The sequence below is a fragment of the Thunnus thynnus genome, chromosome 22 (assembly GCF_963924715.1).
Source record: "Thunnus thynnus chromosome 22, fThuThy2.1, whole genome shotgun sequence".
Lineage (NCBI taxonomy): Eukaryota > Metazoa > Chordata > Actinopteri > Scombriformes > Scombridae > Thunnus > Thunnus thynnus.
In genome coordinates this window covers 14,685,810-14,711,454 of record NC_089538.1, presented here as the reverse complement: position 1 = coordinate 14,711,454, position 25,645 = coordinate 14,685,810, and the positions used below count along the sequence as shown (strand labels likewise).

The window sequence follows — 25,645 nt, the reverse complement described above, 5'->3', positions numbered from 1 at the left end:
GAAATAAATAAACATATGCAATATAGTAATCTATACAAATGAACTGTGAAATACTGTCAAACTCAACAGTTTAGGCAACATAGCAGAGTTAATTTCCTTATGTTCATTGTGAGATGTCCTTTTACATAAGTGTTTTTATTTTTTCCATTATTTTTTCCCATGAAAATGGCACTTTCAATGGTGTTGTCTCATTGCCCCACACCTTACAACCAATCACATGCCCCAGCATCCCAGTAGGCTCAATAACTTCCAGCTAGGAAGGTAGCTCCTGATGGCTACAGGGGGGAAAACAGATAGATAGATAGATAGATAGATAGATAGATAGATAGATAGATAGATAGATAGATAGATAGATAGATAGATAGATAGGTGGATGGATGGATGGATGGATAGATGGACAGACAGACAGACAGACAGATTCAGATGTCCCTCAAGGAAATTTGTTGCCACAGTCATGTACAGAGCCTCACATCAATACATAGGTACATAAATACAGTATACACACACACACACACATATATATATATATATATATATATATACATATGTATGTATGTATATAATAATTTGATGATTACAACCCAAAGTAGGCTTGTTAGCTAAGTTGCAGAGTCTTGGGAAGCTACATGATTGTAGAGCTTAATCAGCAGTGATTCCTATTTATTTTGGCATATATATATATTTTAAATAGAAATGTCTGTAATTACGAAACGAAATCCAATGGAACAATTTTATTGTGTGACTCTAATAATAGGTGAGTAATAAAAGGCATGGTTTATTTGCTTACTACAAAACTTATTGATTTATTTATGTATTTCACCCACTTTATTCATATGAATATCTTCATAATGGAACTCTTTGGGGCACAGTTCTATGTAGATTTTCCCACTCACAGTTTGTTTATACTTTTAATAATATCATTGCCTTTATTAATCAAATATTTCAAGCTGAATATGTTTAAGTGCAGCAGAGTTAGCGCAAAGCTGAAATGGAGAATTTGAAACATAAAAACAATTTGAGTGCTTTTCTTTTGTTGAAGCTATAAACCAACTGTTTTATGTTTGTATCTTAAAATTTTTAATACTATCACTGACAAAGGTAAATGCTCTGCTGGGTACTGAATTACGCATAAAAGGTTTCAAATCCCACACAGAAACACTAACTGATAGTAAGATCACAACACAGCCCACATCAGTGATTAATAATTTATCCTTTACAGCACAGATAACTTACTACAGCCATATAAAGTGGGTGGGGGTCTGGGGGGTTGGGCTCAACATGTTTATACCCCCAGTATTGTTGCGAGGCCTTCTTGGCAGTTGTTTTTTTTTTTTTTTTTTTTTTTTAAAATTCTAACCCAGTTTCCGACAGAGTGTGTTTCACCTTGGAGCAAGCAGAAAGGCACTATTCAAATGGGGATAAAGTAGGCTGACAGTCGCTTTCCCCCGCAGATATGTCCTGCTTCAAAACCTAAACATCTCTCCTTGCTCCCGGAGAATAAATAAAGAAATAAATCGACGACAAGCAGAAGAAGAAGAAATACTAGCGCTGCTGCATCCTCCGGAGGATAACAAGAATAATGCCTTCATTTGCTGCAGGGCCTCCACTCTGCACCAAGTATAGACATGGCTTTTATGGCTGTAGTATTTCTGATTGGCATCCTAGGACAGCCATTTGAATTATTTAATAGAGCTCCCATTCCCTTAGTGGAGGGAGAAAAAGAAATATGTTTGTGTTTGCGTGTGTGTATTTGTGTTATTGGGAGTTTCTACGATGCCTTGCTCTTTATTGTCTTTGCTTTGGCATTCTCTCAGGCTTAACTAAGTCAAGTGAGGCTATTGTTTAAGCAAACAACTCAAATGTCACTTCTTTATGAAGAATAGTAACAAAAAAGTACTTGAAAAATCTCAAGAAAAACAAAGCAGTGCAAAGTGGCTTAACTAGCCTTTTGATGTTTTTGATGATTAAAAGTGAAATTGATCTTTCCTAAAGGTGCCCAGGGGTGAATCAGTCAATCCAGGATCACAATGTAGAACACAGAGAAGATATTGAAGGGATCTGGGCCTTGGGCTTTCACAAACCCGATCCATTTCCTGCCACGGAAGAGACGGAAAGAGAGAAAGAGAGAGATGAGTTAGTCTCTGTGGTGTAGCTATCTCTCCCCAGAGCCTCGTGTGGGAATGTGCAGGTGTTACAAGATCTCCTGTTCTCTTCCCTATCAACATTCTTCAGCTCACTTGCTCCTTACTTTCCCTTTCTCTCTGTCTCTCCCTGACAGCATGTATCAAAGATTCTGAAAGACTTGAAACGAAATTAGATAAACCACAGCAAGTCAGCAAATCATATCCATTCCTGATAAATAGAATGCATTGTGACCCAGTGAGACACCATGATAATCTCTTTTTGGGATATTCAGTGCATCTGGGAGGTAGTCTGAATACGACGCAAATATGAAAGCACATCGCTATCTGGGGGACTGTTTAGATATGACATCAACAGCTGGACATGACCCATTTGACCACGGCCTGTCTCAACCCTGCCACCAACGCCTCTATCCCCACCCCCCCACCCATCCCCAACCCATCTCTACATCCTGTCTTTATCAGGACTGATCGCCTCAAGCCTGTCTGACCTTGGCAAGCAGATAAAACAGCAGACAGATAAGGAAGAAGGGGCCGGGGAAAGAGCGGGAGGGAAGTAAGAGCAAAGAGGAGTAGCTTGCCATGAGATGCATTTTTCCTAAACTCTGGCTGTTTGAGAACCCCAATTTACATTGCCAGGGAAATCCTCTGGGAAGCTTTATGATAGATGAATAAGACTACTCTACCAGGGGGAGGAGATGAAGTCTGGGATGACCCGCTTTTGCAAATTTGGCCCCAGGGAGAAGGAAAAGGAAGCCGGGAAACTTAAGCTTTGCAGAGTGGATATCACTGTTGAGCCTCTGAAGCAACATTAGAGTGCTAAATTTATCATTGTGTCATATTTGGGATTATGAATTAGGCTGAACAGATGCTATATGCCCTGTCAGCGGGTTACGGCTTTAGTAAAACAGTTCATTTAAACCGTTATTTCTTGATGCCACATTCTTACAAAGGTATTCAAAAGAATTCAGTTCTTGTTTAGGTCATTACAAGCGTATTTAAATGTTCTTAATTTTGCACTAGGTTTGCAATTGTTTGACTGCACTGGAATGCCAATTACATCAATGAAATATATGACAAAATGTGTTGAAAGTTTTTAATTTTTTCTTTCACAAGGAAAACAAGACTAAAATTAAATAAAAAGTAATCTTTGAAAATGATAATGACAAAATGTGAAGTAATGTGAAAACTACCCTTGTGATAAGTAACAGTATCCTCTGCTGTTCAAAAATATCTTGTCTTAAGTAGCTGATTTAGCTACTTGACTTGTTGCACTAATCAGCAGCATCTCACATTTCAGTCACAATCTGCCGTTGCCAGTAATGTTAGCTAACATTAACAGTTTACGGAAGGAAAAGGGTATCAGATCTGTGCACTAAAATCCAACTTAAAATTAGACAAGAAGCTACAACAAGGGACAAAAACATGCTAGCATACAGACATTCATAAAAAAGAAATTAACAAAAAAGTAAGCTAACGTTACCCTAACATTGTCAAGGACTGTGAAGGTGGATGTAACATTAGGCTAACGGTACTTTCAGTCAGCATCTTTCAACTTGCTATCAGTAGGAATAAGTGCATGATGTAACCATGAAAATTCTCAAATAGACATTTGCTATACTAAGTTATCTTATATCACATTTTAGCTGCTTGCCAAAGCTAAACCGAAATAGTGAATAGTATTTTGGTGAACAAAGTCAGTCAATCCACCCTCTGAATAATCATGCTGCTCTGTCGTGGCGCACATTTAGCTACATATGCTAGGTGAGCATGAACAACAGTGAATGAACGGCTGTATTGAAAAAGCCAGAGTTTGGGAATGACTACTGTATTTGTCTGTTGTATTACAGCAGAGAGTGACATGGACAGAGTGCGTGTATGTGTGTGACTGTGTATGTGAACCATTACAGTCTGGTATATATAAGTAAACAATGCCTTTTTTGCTAACCTCACAATAGAAGAGAATCACATCTGTTAGCATGTTAATTGCACACATCAAATATGGTGACAGTTGTAGACAAAGAATGCTTAGAGGATGAAAATGAACTAAAATTTCACATACAACTAGACTAAAATGTTTATAATATACTATATATAACTACATTGTTTGTAACCCTAACCTTGCACTCCTATCCACTGTGGTGTTCAGTCTCTTGGAAAGAAAGATATGAATTTGACAAGTGAGAAAAGTAGGAATTATTAAAATTGGTAATTCATAGCAATTAAATGTTTCATAGCAGTTGATTTCACTCTTTAATTATGTATTGATAATTTGAAAAATACACTCTTACAGACTGAGAAGTTGGAATGACAAAGATTTATTTTGTCAGTATGGGTATATAAAAGCAATATAATATTATATTTTAGCACTCTAGATTGGTGTGATGTCAAGGACACTTGTTACTGTGACACAGGTAGACAAACTAAAAGGAGTTGTGATATAAAGAATCAAAACCTTTGATTATGACCATGGATTATTAGTGACAGCACATGGGACAGTTTGTTCAAGGCAGATGCTAATAACCAAACTGTGTGTGTCTCCATGTCCCCTCTTGGACACAGACAAATGAGAAGTGACCCTTAATTGTGTTGTTCTGTTAGGGTGGCACGTTGTCAGCGAAGACAGACAGAGAGAAGGAGGGGCTTTTCTGTTTATTCACAAAACCAATCAAAACTGACTGATTGGAAAAAATCAGTTTGTTATTAGAATTCATGTGATGTCAACACACGGATGGTGCAAAATGTTACAAATGTACCATATATATAAAACAAACATATCATGACAAATGCTCAAAGTTCACTAGTCACAGATAAGAATTCTTCTTTATGTTCAACAATAAAAGGTTAGTAGGTTTACCCTGTGTTGTCCAGAGGGCTGAATTAGCTTTCAAACTGTCTCACTGTGTTGGTGCTGTAATTGCACCGCTCTGCTAAGTGTTGCCCCATGGCTACACAATTCCACGCCTCCATTTCCTCCAATCATGACAGCTGTATCTCAGCTCTGATTGGGCGGTTGCTGCGAGGAGTTCCTGACCTTTCAGATGGAGCCCATGTGGCCCGATTCGGTTGGCTGGTTTACATTCTGTCAAACATGAGTCTGTGAGGCACAGAAAACTGCATCCCTTCCAGAAAATGTCAAACAGCAGTGGCAGGTCTTTGCTGGCACTGTACTGTGATATTATTTTGAAGAATCTTGGCAGAGGTTGACATGTCTTTCGGTTCACAGGAAGAACTCTGATTTGCATTCAGAGTGCTTGTTCAAATAAACAACACTCAATGTGGTTCATAAAGATCAGACATTTTGTAGAAGTTAGAGAACAAAGCATAGTTGTTGCATCAAAAGAAAAGTATGAACATTAGGGCCAGAAAGAGTCTGTATCTTTGAAGCTATGCTAAGTCTCGACAGAGGGAGGAGGTGTTGCACAGGACACTCCAATGCCAGCAAAATCTCCAATTAGAAAGTTAATTACTCTTGTATTAATACTTTATTTGTGATTCATGGAGCTGACTACAGGCTTGACATTGCATTTCATTACTTTTGATTTGTGGAGATGAGAGTCTCAGACTGCCACTGACGTGGCAGAAACCAGCCTAGTAGAAAAGTTGTAAGCGTATACAACTATCACACAAACTGCAGTTCAGACAGTGCTTACCAAAGAAGAATGTAATTCTATTTATCTCTTTGTATGGTCGTGGGTGACAAATATTACATACCCATTGTACATGGGTGGATTTCCAATACAGGAGCTCTTTTAAGATATTACATTGCTGTGCAGTAGCAACATCACTGTACCTTTGAAAATAGAGTATTTTTAGCCACATTAAAAGGCCAGTTGGTCGGCCCACCACTTTGGTTCAGACTGGAATATCTCAACAGCTAGTAGATGGATTGCATTGTCACCGGAGGATACATCCTACTGACTTCAGTGAACTATCGGAGTGCTCCTTTTTTAAAATTTCGATCTAAACAATAACATTGTAGTGAGCGCTATGAGTGTCTAGTTATGTTTACATTGTTCAAAATCAAGTTCTCAGGGAAAATATTCTGGTATCAGCCAAGTGGATACACTTTTTAATCTTCTAGATAAGTGCACAGGCAAGTATGTGGACAGTGGTGCCCCTCTGTACAGAAAATGGAATACATTACAAGCTTGAAGTTCCTTTCCACTGTAATAAGGGAAGCTCCCTCTCCACATGACTTGTGTATTAACATCTCAAACACCGTGGCATGTGCTTGTGCGGTTATTGAAGCTCCAGTCTGTCAGCTGCTAACCACCAATGCCCACCTGTTTAGGTATTACAGGCCATCAACACACACACACACACACTCACACAAACAAACACACAACATACCCAGGTGCATTGTACAATGGATTAAAGCACTGGGGGATGGCATTCCATAACCCTGCATGAGGATCCTTGTTACATCTCCTGTTGGCTGCCATCCAAAAAATGTTAAGCAATGAAAACCATTAATTAAGTGACATAATTAGCATACTTGGTGCTAAAGTGACATTTCCCATCCCTACCTGTGGCGCAAGGGTCTGGGCTCTATCCTCCACCAGAAGTGTCATGTTGATCCCTTTCCTGCCTCCACTAATGTCAGCATTAATAACTCGACATGATGTCATCTCCTTAACTTATGTCCAACAGGAGGTGTTGGGAACCGCTTGTGTCCGTTGTTATGCCGATTAATCTGCCCGGAGTCGCAGTGCTGAGGGTGGGTCCGAGCTGAATGGGGGGTCCTGTCTGATGAGAGACACGGTGATATTTGCTTTTGTATTGCGGAGGAGAAAGGGCAGGGGCAGTCAAGGGTAACTATGGTAAATCTTCCAGTGCACGCCTTGTGAGGTAAAGCAGAGCGCTGCATACACAGACTCTGTTTGGCTTCTCTGTTTGGTAGGCGGGCGGTTAATGGGGTTGGCTATGTGTTTTTAGTCTGTGCCTTTGTGTGCCTGTGAATACCTTCCTGTGTCTGCATGCACGGACAGCTTTGCTTGTTTGTGTTTATGTTTGCCTTGGCCATGTTATCTTGTCTGCAGGATAAACTAGGTGTGTTTTTCTTGTAAACACCATTTCAGCTTTTCTTATTACTGATGTGCATCAGTTGAATCAGGGCTGTTAGATGCGCATCAACTGTCTGTTGGCCAAAACACAAGACAGGGATTTTGATAAGTGGGTAAAAGTTTAGAAATAGGTCAAATGTTTAATTGGGTTTGTTCTAAAACAAGTACATTGAATTGTTGAATTGTAAAATCTATCTATCTATCTATCTATCTATCTATCTATCTATCTATCTATCTATCTATCTATCTATCTATCTATCTATTGGATTAAATGATGTAGGATGACACATTTCAGAAAAAAATCACAGAAAAAGAATACTAAGTATTTGAAAATGATACATTTTCATATTGCAATGGCAGCTTAAGATGACACCCTATATTTTAAACTGCTTGCTGATATGTTCGTCTGTCTATGTTTGTCTTTGTGGTGAAATGATGTGTTTTTCAGGGAAAACTCTTTCATGTGTGGTTTTGTTGTTTTACAGCTTTTTGGACTCTTTTTTATCATTGGTGCCAATGACCCTGGGATCTCTTTTTCTGTATTTCTTTGTAGCAACTTGAATCATCGCATAAAATTCTACTGTATATAATATATGCTTAGTGACTTATGGGAGACAGCGTCTGTCCTTATTTCACACCAATATTTTCAGAGCTTGTTCTCGGTCACTGTAGCTGTCTTTTCCAGGAAGATCCCATGTCAGAAGAATCGTCAAGGACACTTTCTACTCATCTTATTCAGCTCTGGCATTTCTCAAGAGCCCTTGAGACATGCGTTCAGAGTGCTTCTGCCAAAAGCCTGCAACACATTTTTCGCATATTCTCACAGTTTTACTGGGCTGCCTGTCCTGTAATTACAGTAGGTTGATGTTCACTCTGTACTGGTAGTGCTAGTATATTGGCAAGTATAACATTAACCACTTGGACACACTACAGTATATGGAGTGTGAGGTATAAAATAGCAAAACATATAGACCAGCCTGACAAAAGCTACGTTATGTGTGAAAAGAGCAGGCACCAGCTACCGTCTCATTAGGGCCTATGATAAGCATTTTTAGCAATCATGGTGTTTTGATTAGCAATAAAAACACTACTGTGCCCAAGAACAGCTTGACAGAGCTGCTAGCATGGCTGTAGACTCTTAAAAAAACTTAAAATAAATAAATAAAGTTTTCTTTGCATGTATTTTGTTATTTTGACTAAAGCCTTTCTCAATGTCTCCTAGGCTTCCCAAAATACAGACAAACTTCAGGTAGCCTTGGTAAGTATTTTGTGGATCTTACAATAAGGACATAACATTCTTTAGACTACAACATGGTAATAAACTTGAAAATCAGCCAAATAATCATACACAGTGAAGGTAAATGATTTGATAGAAAATGGCAAAAGACTGTCTGTACTCATGATAAGGCTGCATACTCACGTATGTTTGTTGATTGATTGATTAAACCACTGCCCTGACCTCCATTGAACCTGCTTGAACCTGTCTAAATCATGCTGAATTTTAATGGGCATTTCCATGCAAGGGCACTGTAATACCATACAGCTAGCAATTGACAGCTTTTGAGCTTAGGGAGTTTTATTAGGTCTAAACACAAGAGGCGAATCTGAATATGCATGTATTAACCTGTCATGAGAGTCAGCTTCTGTGTCAGCCAATAGAAAAAAAAAAAAAAAAAAGTCTTGTCATGTTAATCTGTCGCTGACTGTCCCCAGTCAAACAAGCCGCTTCTGACATTTGCCTTTGTCCAATTATTTGCATGTGTGGCGCCGACTCCTAAAAGCAAGATATAGAAGCAGAGGAATGATGGCCTTTGCTTCCCTTCTTTTTATGTCCTTTGGCTCCCAGTAGGTCAGGTGTCATGGGCTGCAAAAATATATTTCATGCAGCTGCACATTTTCTTCGTGATTTGAATGAGGAAGAAACAACAGCAATAACTCTGGGACACATTAAGATTTTCTATTTTTTCTGAGCTGCAGTTATTCTCTTATGCTAGTACCTTCATTATTAGCCACCGGGGATCTCGACTGTATCTTTATTGGTTGGCATAAATACTAATCAAATCATTATGATACAACAGGGCCCCTTTCATGCATCTTTTCTTAAGCCTCTTTATACCCATGGAGGCAATTAATGTGACAACATATTGGTTCTGATCAAACTACTGATCCCTAAATGGGATGTGTGTTTGCACTAAGGGTATGAATGTGCTTGTTTGTATATATTAGAGAGAGCTATGTGTGTGTGAGAGAGAGAGATGAGTTGCTTTGCATGTTGGCTCTGCTAGTCAGGAATTGATCGGTTGCATGCATTAGCAGATTGCCTATTGATGAGGGGGAAGATTTATAATGCTCTGATTTATGGTAGCAATCTACGAGTATAAATAAATGAATATGTGCCTGCCCTGGTTGGTGATGGCAGTAAAGCCTTGATTTGCAAGCTCATCTGCAATCGCAAATGTCACATTTAGTATGCCCTCATCACCAGGCACTACTGACGGATAATACATACAGTGAAGTCAGATGTCAGGCACGCTGAAAGGACAACAAGTCTCTCGGTGCTCATCATTCACGTTGACACAACAGTATGCAGTAACCTGTACAAATAAAGCGGGGAGAAAATGCATTTCAAAATGGATTCTACCCTTTCTTTTATATTGCGATTCATAATTTGACCTCAACTTCAATGAAAATATAGTGATGTCAGTCATGAATATGACAATCATGAATCATGAATGCTTGTATTGTAAGTGTAACTTTATTTAGCACACTTATTAAAAGTGTACTTTGTTTGAGTACACATCTAAATGTTGGGTATAGTTTATCAAAAATATATTAAATGATTGAATGGGTTAAAAATGGGATTAATGTACTACATAGATGTTTTTGTACCACATTACCATTTATGAAAAGTGCTATTTTGCGTATTTTACAAGTGTTATGTAAAGTATACATTCTTAGTGTTTTTAGTGTTAATACCATTGTTAGTCTAATATGTAAGTTATGCCTGCATTAATGTAGAATTTTGATACAGACCAACTAACAAATCAACAAATCATAAAGCTGCATGACAAAAATGACTAAGCTGGGATAAAGAGGGATATTCAGACTGACCTCTCCATGTATAAAAATAATATTGCTCTTTGGGATTTGCAGAAAATTGGGGGCAACACAATTATAGTGTGCCTATTTTAAGATTAATTAATGGTTCTGAGGTTATTGAAAGTCCAGTTCAAATGTTTTTCAGGCATTACTGCATTAACATATATTCATTTTTCATCTAATGTAATGGTAATATAGTATAGTAGAAGTATAATTAATAAAACTGGTAAAGAAAAATTAATGTGTTCACAACTATCAATTTTACCCCTAACAGTCTTGTCACATCTTATTGATGATCTGAGCCACAGTTCTATGTTTTGATTAGAATGCAGAAAGAGCATTAGTGGGAAAAGGTGGGTCTATGTACTAATACACAGAGAACAAACAACTCTAGTTGAGATAGATTTTTCATAAAGCTGCATCTGAAACATCCCCGGGATGTCATCTTTTCCTACATGCAGGATTTGCACTGAATACACTGCAAAGCATGACAAAGAATACAAATTTATAACTGTTTGACATTTGTGTGGGTATATTAAAGCTGCCTGTTGCTAGTTGTCACAATTAAATCTTGGTACACATAATGGATAAACCTGATAAGGTATCTGCTACCTGAAGATGAATGAGGGAATTCAAGGAAATTAAATGGCATACCTTTACACAGCTTTTAAGTAGATGTCAACGGCAAAGTACATTTATCAATGCTTCATTACAGTCTTTTTATCATATCAGTTTAATGTGTCTATTGGTTGGAGAACGAATAATTAAATGATTTCAGTTGGGTCAAGGTATTGACCCTTTATTAGTTTATCTATATAGCACATTTCATACACAGAGGCTTTACATAATATAATGAAAACATTGGATAAACATTAAAATGATAGAAAACATTTTAAAATAAAGAAAAAAACAGCAATACAAATACCATACTTCTTTTCACTCTGTTCTTTGTATATTTGGATTATATACGTTAAAAGTAACAACTGGGATGTCCTTTTTTTCCAATGCCATTTAGTAGAGGGTGATCTGGTTTGACCCAAGCCCCAATCTGAAGATGACTACAGTATCAGGACCCCCTTGTCTGATAGACTTCTCTATCTGAGTCACTGAGACACTCTACAGATGCCCTTGAATTTAACCTTAACAGTTAAATCATTTACTGGGGGGGAATCCTATGATAGTGTGGCTTGTCTGACCTCCAAACCAAACCCCCCACTTCCTCATTGCCCCCCCCCCTCCCGCCAGCCATGCTAAGGGAATCTAATCACAATTGCAGAATGTGATACGAACTTTCTCCTGCAACCAGAATAAAAGCGATATGATTTTATCCAGTGGCTGCGTGATATGAATTCAAACCAGTGCCTGAGTACATTATTTATCTGCTTAGAAGGACCCCTTTGCCCTTGGTGATTTTCACCCATCTCCAATTTTCCTTTTTGGTTTTGATGGGAGGATAGTTACCTGGGGTTAAATGATGGTTAAGTAGCCTGTTCTCTATTTCAGTGGTTCTCAAGCTTTTCTGTGCCCTGGACCCCTTGCATATTTTGAGAAATCAACCCCGTCCCAAAAAAACCCCCAAATAATTTGACGGATACAGAAACTGCATTCAATTAATTGTAGGGAAAACCTACATTGCTTTATTGTAATACACAAGTGCTTTATTGTTATGCACAATCAACATGAACATGATGTAATCCTCTTTATATTACCTCTTCTTGTTTTCCATCTTGGATTTTTTCTCCAGTGGACCAGAGTCTGTTTGACCGTTAGTTGTTTAGTTTGAGCCATTTCTCCATATTTCTAATGCTACGGTGAAAAACTTCTTTGTGCTTGTGTGTTTGTTTGTTTGTTTGTAGCTACATTTCAAGTGCCATATGCTGAACCATGCAAGTCAAAGAGTTTTCCACAACACATTCCTGTGAATGTTTCACAATTAAAGCCTTGTTAAGAATTGAAGGGTTTCTGTCTACTGAAATTCTAGAGGGCTTTTAATTTGAAATGGATACAGGAAGTGTTGAGTTTGTATTAATGGTGTAATGCAATAACTTTAATAGGGCAAACAGGAGCAGATCAAAGCGAGGCTTGGTACTAAAATATGACCATTTATACTTATCAAACAGAGGGAATTAGAAACAAAGGCCTGCCTCTAACACAAGCCTGCTTCAAATAAAGGCCTGTTACCTTCTGTAGTTGAGGTACATAAAGGTCCTGGTCACTATTTGAGGAAATACAGTATGTCTGTAAAGGCCATAGGACCTTTTTGAAAAATATATTTTATTATTTCCCGGACCCCTTGCAATTACACCATGGTCAACTAGGGGTCAGCGGACCCCCAGTTGAGAAACAATGCTCTATCCCAAGGGAAAATTATTTTCTTTTTTGGAATTGCAGTGTCATCAAGATAACTTGAGGTGTTACAGATTTCTTAGTACTAATTTAGAGATTGTTTATTGAAAATAGTAACAGTTAACACTTCTTCGCAACACATGGTGCTGCTTTGGCTTGCCATTTGTTTGTCGTGTGTCTGAGGATTGAACAGTGGATTGTTTGTTCAAATATGAAGAACTACTGCACATTCAGGACAGAACACAGCAATTCCCACCTAGGTTATTTTTTTCATTGTGTGACTTTGTTAGGTGATAGTGGCAGTCACTGGCGAAGGCTACTGACACCACCACTAAGCTCAACCCAGGAAACAAGGAAGAAGAGCAGGTGCCCTGGTGCAGCTACAGAGACTCAAACATTGCTGTCCGCTGCCTTGCATAATCTTGTCTAATGTCAGATCCCTGGCCAACAAGAAGGATTAATTGGCCCTCATCAGCTCCAGGTGGGACATCTCTGACTGCTCTGTAATGTGCTTAACAGAAACTAGGCTCAACAAGGGACTGCCCGACTCTGAGTTACATCAAACGGGCTTCTCCTTTCACCGAGCAGACCATACTGAGAACTTGCTAAAACGGAGGGGTGGTGGAGTCTGCTTCTATGTGAACAAAAGGTGGTGCACCGACACCAAAACAATATATCAGTCATGCTCGCCAGAGCTAGAGACTCTCGCCATCAGATGCAGACCCTTTACCTACTGAGGGACTTCACCTCAGTCATCCTGGTAGCTGTTTATATCCCCCTGAGGCTGGAGCCATGCTGGCAGCCCGGCTGCTAGCTACACGGATTATGGAGGTAGAAAACGCACACCTGGACTCAGCTGTTCTCATACTGGGGGACTTCAAACTTGTGAACATGAAAAAGTCATTGCTTAGGTTTAAACATCAGATACATGTTGCCACCAGAGGTAAGAAAATGCTTGATCAATGCTATAACACTATCCCTCAGGCATTCCATGCTGTGATGCAAGCCTTCCGTGGCCTCGCAGACCACAATATGATTTTTGTCATCCCCCAGTACCACCATGAGTTGAAAACCATCAAGCGGACCATTAGGCCTATGAGACAATGGCCCCTCCAGGCTGCTAATATGTTAAGTGACTGTCTGCATTTGACTGATTAGACTATTTTTAGAGATACATGTTGTGATTTACATGAATTTACTGACATGATTGCATCATACATTCATTTCACAGAAAATGCATACATCCAATCAAAGATGGTGACTGTTTTCAGTAATGATAAACTATGGTTTTGTAAGGAGCTAACTTAATGTGTGAAGAAAAAACAGGCTTTTAAGAGTGGAGACAGAGATCTCTATAAGGTAGCCAGATATGAATTTGAGCAGGCCGTGAGAAAAGTTAAGGCTAAGTATAAAGACGGTCTGCAGGACAAACTACAATCCAAAGACAGCCGAGGGGTCTGGTAAGGTCTCAGATGATTACAGGATACAAGAGCAAACTGACAGCTCAGGATGAGGACCCCATACACCCAGATAAGTTGAATGAATTCTATTGCAGATTTGATTTGCTGTCAGATGAACAATTCGGAGCAGTAGATAGAGACTGCAATTCCTTCTATTGTGGTGAAACAGCACAAGGTTAAAGCCCTGCTCTGCAAACAAAATAGCAGGAAGGGAGCAGGGCCAGACAATGTGTCCACATCCACTTTAAGGTACTACACCACCCTACTCGCCTTTGTTTTCACAGATATTTTTATCTGGTCTATCAGGCTATGCAAAGCCCCTGCATGTTTTCAATCTGCTGTTGTCAGTCTAATGTTAGACCAACAACATTAGAAGTCTAATGTTGTTGGTCTGAATGATTACAGGCCTGTTGCTCTAACTTCTGTTGTTATGAAGGTGCTTGAGCGACTGGTCTATAACCATTTATCCAATGTCGAGATGGACATGTTTCAGTTTGCCTATCGGGCTAACAGGTCAGCGTTAGTTCAACGTTTAATACCATTGTGCCCCTTAATTATTTGATAAATTCCAGGTGTTGGGAATGAATCAGTCTCTAAGCAACCGGGATTTTAGATTCTCTGTCTGATAGGAAGCAAGTGGTTATGGTAAGTAACATGTCCTCTAGGCCTCTGACACTCAACACTGGGGCCCCTCAGGATTGTGTTCTCTCACCTCTGCTGTACTCACTATATACCAACCATTGTGTATCCCATTCTGAATCTGTGCACATTATTAAATTTGGAGATGACACAACAGTGGCAGGCATGATAAGGAACAGTGATAAATCAGCCTACATGGCTGAGGCGGGGGCCTTAGTGGAGTGGTGTAAGGAAAACAACCTGGTTTTAAATGTAGCTAAGACAAAAGAAATGATAGTCGACTACCAGAGGGGTAAAGAAGTTTTCCCCCCATTGATCATTAATGACCAGATAGTGGAGAGGGTTGACACTTTTAAATTCCTTGGCACCACCAAATGCCACACACTGAAGTGGGAGGTTAACATCAGCTACATAAATAATAAGGCCCACCAGAGGCTTCATTTTCTGTGACAGCATAAAAAGTTTGGTGTGATTGCGGAGGCGATGCTGCACTTTTACAGTGGAGAGTGTCCTCGTCTTCTCAGCCATAGTGTGATATGGAAACACAACAGCCCTTGAGAGGGGACAGCTTTAAAGAGTGGTACGCACAGCATCTAAGATCATTGGCTGTGACCTTCCCTCTGTCTCCTCTATATATGCCACACATATCAGACACAAGGCGCAAAAGGTGATCGCCGACTCCTCTCACGCTGCTAACTCCTCTTCAAACTCATCCCCTCGGGAAGGAGACTCCAGAGTGTTAAGTGTAGGACATCCCACCTCAGGAACAACACACATCATGAGGCTGTTTGATACTTGAACTCTAACGCACAAGCACTTGTAATAGCAGAGCAAGCATTAGCCAACAAGCACTATAAAAGTAGGTAGGCAGCAGCACAAAGCAACAAGCCCTTTAAAACAAATGTAGCAGCACAAAGCTCTTTAGGATTTTTTTTTTATATATTAGATAGATTATTTTATTATGCATGTAGACTTTAATGTATAAATGTGATAACTGTTTTTGTCATTCTTGTTTTATCTGCTTTACATAATGTGTGTTTTTGTCTGTTTTTAAGAGATGTACTGAGGCAAATTCCTATCAACTGTATTGGCATGGCAATAAAGTACAGAATTGAATTGATCTGAATTCTTTCCTCATGTGCCTGCAAAATACACTGGAGTGCATGGCAATGATAATATTAAATCAAACACATTAATCACCTGATGTCCTCCTGTGTCTCTTTTCTTTCACAAGCTTTAAAAACTGAACATTTCCAAAAATTACTTAATACTGTAATGGACTGACTAGTACATTTTTTTGCTGCAAAGGCATAAGATTTTTTCATCATTTAGTCATTTTTAGACCTAAATGTCAGAGGAAAGAAGGGGGGAGGGAAAGTGAAGAATCCCTCTTTTTATGACAATGATAATAGCTACTTGGATGAAGTTCCTATTACATATTCAAAGTGAAAGCAGTAACTTTAAATACATAACTTTTTTGTATCAGCATGAATTAGAGATAACTGATCATTTCTCCGCTTGTCATCTGATTCCTAACGACATCCTTGAGAGAGAGTCACGGGCAAAGGAAAATCAAGGTATTTGTGTTAGTATGGAGTGAAAAAGTAGAGTGATTTTGCCAGCATATCTGCTGTTTAAATATGCAAACACTCACACACAAACAGCACTGAACAGTGCGCACTCTTGGAGGGACTGGGCCTCCTCCTGGGATCGAGCCTCCTCCTGGACGGAATAAATAAATGTTTCTCCACAGCCTTTGGTCTGCATGCTGAGCAGTCCGTCAAGCTCTCCTTCCTGCTTCCGTGAAGCAAACAAATGCTTGCGCTGATTCACCTGCCACAGTTGCATATTCCCAGAGCACCCTGGGCTTAGTAAAGTATAGAGGAGAAACATACGGCCATGTGATCAAAACCATGTCAGCCATGTCTGAACAAGCGTTGCCCTGCCCTGTATTTTTTCATAAAGCGGCCCCTGGGTTTACCATGCTTTATCCCTCTGGTGGACTTCTCTTCACTGAGAGCCACAAGAGTAATAACTATGCTCATAAATTATTTGGACTCTTGAAATGAGACAGAAAGTATTGCTCCTCCATGAGATCACTTGTTTGCCTCTCTTTTAATTGGGTTGGTGATAATTATCTGTGTCCACTTATATGAATCAATTACAGACACTTAGCATTGTAATCAATTCTATTTTAGTGTTTTGCACTGCGCAATGCATGATTAATTATATAATTAAGCACTTTACTTGATTTATGTGGGATCTCCTTTTTTATTCTTTGCATTATTTATTTATATTTGCCTGCTTTAAGCACCATGGGTCAACATTAGTTGGAGTGTGTTGCTGGGAAATTTCCAAGAAATTATTTAAAGAGTTGTTCCAGAGACACTCAGCTGTTTCAATTGCATTATTGAGGAATACTATATATTAATCATAGTGTACTGAGCTTTGTTTTTGGCTTTGTAATGACATACAGTACTTCTTTACAGAAAATAGAAAATAGCACCAAGTGGCTTTGATTTCCATATTTGTCTAATATTTCATGTCATCATCATAATTGTCCCTTTTGAATATCAAAGACATAGCCAGCATTTTAGAAATAGTCCAAATTCTGGTCTAAATGCTGTTTTAAAAAAGACATTTTCCACACTGTTACCAATCGAACTCTGGTGAAAAAGTACTGACTGCTGAAGAGTTTGACAAGTTTGACAAGTTTGGAAAGACGAATACGAAACAAGCTGCTGGCTAGCTCAAAGACTGGAGATAAAGACTGCAAAACAGAAAACCTGGTTGCCTACTAACACCTCAAAATCTCTCATAACAGGTTATATCTAATTTGTTTAATCTTTCCAAAATAACAAAGTGTAAAACAGTTATGGTTCTACTGGGAGTTATGTGCCAGACAATTTCTTGGAGCAGTGACTTCCTGGAGTCTCCACAGAAGGAAATCACTGCTTCCGGCCAAGAAATAGTCCAGCACATAACTCCCATAATCCCAAATTATAATTTTTACACTCCAGTAAAGAAGCAAATAAGCGTATTTCCCAAAATGACAAACTATTGCCAAAAAACAACACAGACATGACCTGAGTGTCAATAATCTTTAACTAAAGCCCTGCTGAATATCACTTTTCTTCTCTTCTTCTTAAATATAATTCTTTTTTTTTGATTAAAGAACATTAAAAAATGTTATTACTACTTTTACTCTATTAAATGTGTATGTGCATTATATGTGTATGTGCATGTATGTAAATATGAACTGTGAGATACCAAGTTATATTTAGTTGCATGTAACTAACATACAGTGGTGCACATCAATAAGCATAGCAATAAGCGAGTGACTAACCCTGTTGCAGTTTCTCCAACACTTCTAATTGCACATTGATTAAAGCAAGTTACCAATCACACTTAATATGACACTTTTCACTGTTCTAATATAGTTTGGTAAGGAGGAGCAGATGGGTTTAAATCGCTTATAAATCTCAAAATAGACCTCTGAATCTCAAAAAGGGACATCCGTTGTCATTGTGTTGTCAACAGCATTACAGTATGTGTTATCTGGATCAGTGGGAGGATAAAGCAAGAAGTCCTAACTCTGTAGAGTGCTTGTGCACACATTTATGTCAGGCACATGAAGAACAGCTAAAGAGAAAAGAGAATAATGAAAAGAAATTACTATAAAGAAAATATTATGGCAAGAGGGCATGACAGAAATTGGAGGAAAGGGTAAAAAAAGAAAAATCAATACATAACTGTAATTTGGCTGCCGGGCAAAATTCACAAGTTGCAAATTGCCGCTGCCTGTGTTTCAGAGCTTTGTGCTTCACTTAGCTTTCAGCATCTTCTCCCTTGGCTGCTTTCTCAGGTAGTCCAGCCCTCATTTGAGCTCCAATCCTCTTTAGATAGATATTGACCCATGCATCCATCCATGCTGAAGCCTAGATGATCCCTCACACCAATCACATGTGCAGGAGTGACTAAAGAAAGAAAGGGAGGGATGAGGAGAAGGAGGCGGAAGAAAATGAAAGGAAGCTGAGCAACAAAAAAGGAAAATGAAGTATGAAAACCAAGAGCGAAGTAGGAGACAAATGAATTAATAATGCTTGTAAACTGCAGTTAATCTGTTTTCATGATTCATCACATTCTGCCATTCCAGGAAACATAAAAATGGCCACCTGACCCTAACTGCTTCTGTGTATATTTTTGGCGCTGCAGGCTTCAAGGCAATACCCATACTATTGATTGTGTTACACTTAGAGCTATTGATCTGGGTTCAAAGTTAAGGGGTGAGATGGACGGAGTGGGAGAGAGGTTGAGGGACTATGTTGAGGGTTGCTCGCTCACTTGGCTTTGCGGTCATTGCGCCATTTAAGGGGGAGGATCAGTTTCACAGAGACAGATCACAGACGACTTCATTTCCGATACGGAAAGGGGAGGAAATTGATTGGCCAACAAATTGTGGACAATGTAAAAAGTTATTCACACTGTCTCATATGTTTCCTGTGACTGTACAGTATATGGTTTAAATGTTTTATTGGTTCTATAACTGTTATTTTCAAAACGTAGAGGCTCTTTTGTTGGCAGTGGCCGCTACAGGCCTACAATTAAGGATCTATGTGACTTGCAAAAACCCACCCAAAAGATGCCAACAAATACTAAATATATATTGTTGCCAGAATGGACTATCCAGTCTAACTCTCCAAACAGACAACTGGCCAAGTATTGTATTTGGTTTCCTTCCATTCCCCCTTCCTCTCTTCCTGTGTTGTCTCTTTTGGCTTCTATCTATACAAGCTACCATTAGCGCCTGGACTAATGAGCTACACGCTAATAATGGCAAACTGCAGTAAAGTAGGTCTGCTTGGTTCATTCTACAACATTTTTTTTAAAAGATACTCAAATTTGCATTTATAAAATGTATTTTTTGAAAGGGGCAGTCTCACATGTTGCTTAATGGTTATGGCAAAAATCTAATTAGTCATATGCAAATTGCAAAATGTTCCACAATAACATCCCCCGATGACCTCCTGATGATGCATGTCAGATGCAGGAAAGTGGAGCCAGTAGCTAACAGCTATTGAACTGGCTCATTAGCCATTAACAAGCCAGCAGTGGTAGAATATTTTTGGATTATCTTAATGAAACACTCATTGGACTTGTGGTTTAACCCTGCTGGTTTAGTTGGGGGTGAGGCTACACTGAGGGGGTTGTCTTCTGATGAATCTCCGACCCACTATACACTAAGATATGTGTCCTTTTCTGACAGAGAGTACCACATGTTTTGAATGGTACTTTAGCATCTGTATACCACTGGAGTCACCAAATCCACCAAAAAGATCATTTTCAGTATTAACACTTTTACCATAACAATAAGACATTTCATTTTAGGTTTTTGCTGTATTCTTTCAATTTGTGTATTATGTTCCAACCAATTAACAAACACCCACCTCAACTTGAGTATTTCATATCATGAGATGTACAGAAAAAAAGAATTGTCTGGAGATGAATTTGAGTATTATTTACACCATTATGCAAAACAAGTAACCTGACCAACAGCCAATTTTTGCTCCTTGCCAACCCTGCAGGCACAGCATCTGTAGGCTGTAAGATTCCAATGGTGTATTTGAATAAATTACTAAGCAGTTGCACTCACGAAAGTGAGCAGTCTATCCAGCATTCAGTACAACTTCCAAGTTAAAGCTATAATATGCAACTCTTTCGCATTAAAATGTCTAAAAACAACCTGACCTATGTTATATATTTTTATGAGTTGTGTACTTACATTACCCCAAAAGTGTCCAACAATTTTCAAACTCAGAGAAATCCATAATTTTAATCAAGGTAACGATCCATTTCATTTGGTCGTCTGCCAATGGCATCATACCCCCTCTACCAAACAGTACACGTGCATATATTGGCGTTGTGGTTGTCCACCGCAATGGCATCTACCAAAGAGTATACGCATACAAGATAATACATCGGCTTTGTGGTTGTCCTGGATCTTAATCTGGATCTTAAATTATCAGAAAAACAAGCTCAGCTAACGTTAGCAGCAGCTCAGCTAGCAGCCCCTACTTGATGCCCTGTGCCTGCCAAACAATGTTGGAGAAACACTGATTTTTTTATGTGATACTGCTTTATTCAGTGTTTTTACCTGTTTTAATCACCAGGTTTGTTTGTTCTGGAGAGGAGGAGATTGCTGTGGATAATTCGGCTCCGAGTAAAAACATCCCCAACGATAAACACTGAAGTAATCCCAACCCGGAGAAGCTGGTTGTTTAACAATAAGTCTCCCATGATCCCATCCTACTTCACAACTTCATTAAACTCCGTCTTTTGTTATTATTTTGATCGAGAGACCCCTAGCGGCAGAAGTTCCATATTGTGCATTTAAGTCGACTTTGAGTTACTAGTATATCAGTGAAGTCAGCAGTACTGAATAGTGTAGCAAACATTGAGTAGAAAACATGACACTACTCACAATGCTAAAAATAAGCTGTATTTTGTCACTGCAATTAATGAATTCCACCATACTTCCTTTGTGATAGCTGGAAGTGTTACTTGGTAATGCCCAAACGACATGACAGTGTGGGGAAGAGTACTGCATCTTGCAAGGAGAGACTGCCCCTGATCAGAAAAACAGCAGTGTTATCATTAGTTCAGTTGCCTAAAACCACCCATATTTACATTTCTTCAAATGTAGTTATCCAAGAGGAAAATATGATTGGGCCAATTTGTACCTGTGTAATTAGTGTAATTTTTGCCTGTGGTTCACTGGCCTCATGTGGTGTTAAAATTTGTATTATGTATCATTCACAGAAATTGTTAAAGGTCTTTGTATGTGCCAGGTCCTCACCTCCACTGCATTGCCTCTGCAGTAACGTCCGAGCCAGCACATCTGACCTTGAACATGGCACGACCATTGTTTAATTAAATTAAATCTCTCTGATACCTCTTCCAGCTCTTGAAAATTAGAGATAACTGCATAAAATTGGGGAGGGGGGGGGAGATCTTTTCTCATGCAGAGTCTGTCAGACTGCTTGGATTCTTTTCTCTTTTGCCTCTGTTGTCTGTGTTCTGCCTCTTTATTTGTTATCTCTCATAACCCTCTGTGACTGAACATCCGTAAAAGGTTGAAAAGAAAGAAAGCTGTCAACAGTAAATGTTATGTAATGCTGCTGTTGATTTATTGACTAAAACCATGGAAGCTGAGTCAAATTCATGAACTATTAATCTAATGGTAATACTTAAACAAATTGTAGAGGTGTTTGACTAATATTGCATGATAGTTACCTGTAAAATTGGTCCTTTTGGACTTCTAATGAGTCAGTAACTGAATAAGCTGATACAATATGTGTGTATGTGAAAATAAATATGTGCAATTTCAGATGACCTGACAGCTACCATGATGGAGGAGGAGGTGGAGGAGGAGCCCTTGGTCAACAGTCGGAGGCTCCTTGTCCATGTGCATGCGTGTTGGGTCGAGTGTGGGTTGAGTGTGTTTCTGGCAACAATGCCAGCCTGTGGCAAGGCTGCTAAAGCTGTTAATTATTGATGAACTCACATGTAAGTCAATAATGCAAACATGCAGACAACCACAGAGGATTGTGGTAGACAAACACATGAACAAACAATGATAGAAATAAACACGGAGGCACACACTTGGTTTGATTTTACTCTCTGAGCGATTTCTGTTACGAGTCTCCAGTGTGCCAAAACATGTTTATTTGTGATTTATTGTAATGGTTACCTCAGGGGTTTATGGCTGTTTATGTCTGTGCAACTCAAGAATGAAGTCATCAATAGTGCATTACTGACATTACAATTAAAATTAGGCATCTGAGGCACACACTCACAGAAATGCATCAACAGATGCAGACCATCATCATCGGGATGGTTGAAAAGTGAGTCAGCCTCCCTTCAGTCCCAACCATAGTGCGGATTCTTTAAAGCAGTTGTGAGGGGCAGCTCATTTACGTCATACAAAGAGCAAGAGGGATGAACAAATACATCTATGGGGCTCTGCAGCCGAGCCGCATGCAACTTGACAAAGCTTTCTCCACTAGCACACACAGATACAGGGACACACACACACAAGCACACTACTGTTCTCGATTGCATGCTCTGAACTGCCATCCGTAAATTAAGTAAATTACAAATGATTGCATGCTCTTTCCTGGCATACCACTACCGAGAGTGCAATCAAGTCAACAATTCCCCAATCTTGTCTGTACGCCAAAAACCAGGAAGGTAAAACAAGGCTGGGATTCTCATGGCGACACTTGTGCTTTTCAGTGCGGTTGTGTTGAACAAAAGTCTAGGGGGATCATCTTACTTGCCAGGGAGTAATGTAGAGAGACAAGGCTATAGGGTGCAAGGATGAGTCTTTCCCTGTTTATTTATTGCTGTTTACAGTATGTGTTCCTCTTGTGACTTTGGATTTATGCCTCCGGTAAAGCCCACAATGTCAATCAAAGTCAGTTTAAACAGTCAGCAGGCAGACTGTCGCAATGGCTCTCCTCTTTCTTCCGCTTGCAGTCTCTCTGGGTTAGGAATTCTTTGGACATACAGCAAATAACATACATAGGAAAAAAAAGCACAGCACACATCTCGACCCAACGCTTCTTCATGCTGTCGTTCGAAACAACAACGTTGTATCAATTCCCCCGTTATCTCACCGTGTCACTTCCTCCGCAACAGCATTTGCAAGGGGGATCCTGCATGACCACACACACACACGGGTGAAAGCATGAAGCGCCAACACATTTTTTCTCGACTTATCGCTGCCTGTTTAACTCGTGCACTGTGCTGTTATTTACAGGCTTCCACATTTATCCCCACGCAGTGTGACACATCCCAAGTCCCTCCCCTCCCACCCTCCCGCTGATTTCGCTCCTGTCCCTTCTTATCTGGCTTCTATCCAAAGGCATCGGTTGGGGACAGGATTATATTGAGAGTTGTTATTAACTGCATCTCCTACTTCCTCCTCTGCACCTCCACGGCGCCTCTTGCACTGTCTGCTGGGCGCCTTTCTTGTGAGATCCTGGAAGCTTATAAGGAGCAACCGCTACTGTGAGATACAGGCTCTAATGATCATTATAAACAGTCATATCAGAAATCTGTTTTTGCAAACCCTGCGCGCAATTCTTTCTCGCCTCAGTCCAGCATCATTACTGTGAATCATAAAAAAACAAATCTGATTTCATTTTTTTTATTTTTATCTGATCAAATGGTTCGTTAACTACCATGACTCAACCAGGAATTGATTTTGAAAGGGGTCCAAAGGGGTTCAAGTTATTAAACAATATAATAATAATAATAAAAGAAAAGAAATAGGAATAGTAGAACAGAAATAGGAAGTTGTTGATTTTCTCATTCTTATTTTTGCATTAGCAGCAGGCAGTGACCCAGCATCCTCCTCAGTCACAGTCTGCAGTCACTACTACTGTTTTGTTAGTTATCTGAAGCCTGTTGATGTTGTCCAGCAGTTTTTCTTTTTCTTTTTTCTAATAGCCCAGAAAATCGTTTTTTTTTGGGGGGGTTTTTTTTGGTACATTCATAATCAAGGCTTTAGATATGCTGGCAAAAGTTAAACAGGCCCAAGAAAATCAACCAGTGACCCCGCTGTCATGGCAATACCTCACTCTGATTCGCTGTCTTACATTTTAAGCATTACTACAAAAAATTAGCAATGTGTTAAAAAGTTGGGGTGTCCAACAAAGACAATGGTAAAACAGTAGCATGCTTATTCATGACCATCCATTCACTGCACAGGAAAAAAACAACATAATTGTGCTTTGGCTGTCAAATGCATTGTACTGCACTTAATTTAATCCATATAATACATATATTCACATGTATTTGGAGTGTTAAAGCGACACAATGTAACTTTCGCTGAACACCTGCCCTTGCAGCTACAAGTGGTGATTACAGGATAATGGTAATTGCTAAAATGTAGTGTAACAGTAGCACTAACTAATAACTAATACTTAATATAATTACACTTTAATGACATGGACTGTACTGTATTTTATTTTTACTGATTGAAGCCAGTCCGGCCAGCTACGCCAGCACATGAAACACTGTTATGCAGTATTACATACATGCCAATAATCTTCATGTTATATACACTGAATGTAATATACAGTATGAGGATAGACAGACAGATTTCAACACTGATCTTTCCTACCCTGTACAGTAACAGCATTTCATCATAGAAAAGCAATAAACTAACAGTTATATATTTATTTAAAGATCAATCAGTCAAATTTTGACAACAGCGGAGGGGAAGTGTATTTCCAGGTAATATTGCTCGGTGAAGATAGCGGAAATGAAAGGCAGAGGGGAATAAATACAATCAAAAAGCAATAACCTGACCCTCTAATGGAGCCTGAGAGGGCACCAAAATAAATACAGACATATGTGTGTTTCCACTGACAGCTAGACAAATTAATAACACATGATACAGACACCTCTGGTTAACTCCCTCACTGTGGATTTCACCACATCAGGTGAGTGATACTGTATGTGATATATGGAAGCCAGATTTGCATATTGTTCCATCGGTCTTCTACATGTGATGGTGCGGCATGCAGATTAAACTTCTACAGCTTTCTGATGTTCCTTGGAGAGTGACAGAAAAATAGGATATAGGCGCTGTGGAAAATTGATTTCACATGTATTCATTAGATTTGAATTCCACATTTATCCCATTTTCATGACTCTTTCTTCCATGTACGTTGCGTGTTTTGTTCTCTCTCTCTCTGCATGTTGCAGGAAAAAAAAGTGAGAAAAGATGGAAACAAACTTGAGAAATGAGTGAGAAAAGAGCAAAACAAGATTTTTTTTTTGCACCTGTACTAGACTCTATTCTCATTGTGAACCAGCACCACTG

General features: G+C 39.2%; 1 long non-coding RNA gene across 1 annotated transcript; it reads right to left on the bottom strand.

Annotated features, from left to right (window-relative positions):
• Nucleotides 1-6,039: 6,039 nt before the first annotated feature.
• Nucleotides 6,040-10,283, bottom strand: LOC137174330 (uncharacterized). The gene is made up of 3 exons (XR_010925339.1): nucleotides 9,717-10,283; nucleotides 6,671-6,890; nucleotides 6,040-6,579 (listed from the first exon to the last, which is right to left on the bottom strand). It is a non-coding gene; the product is annotated as an uncharacterized lncRNA (long non-coding RNA).
• Nucleotides 10,284-25,645: the final 15,362 nt, after the last annotated feature.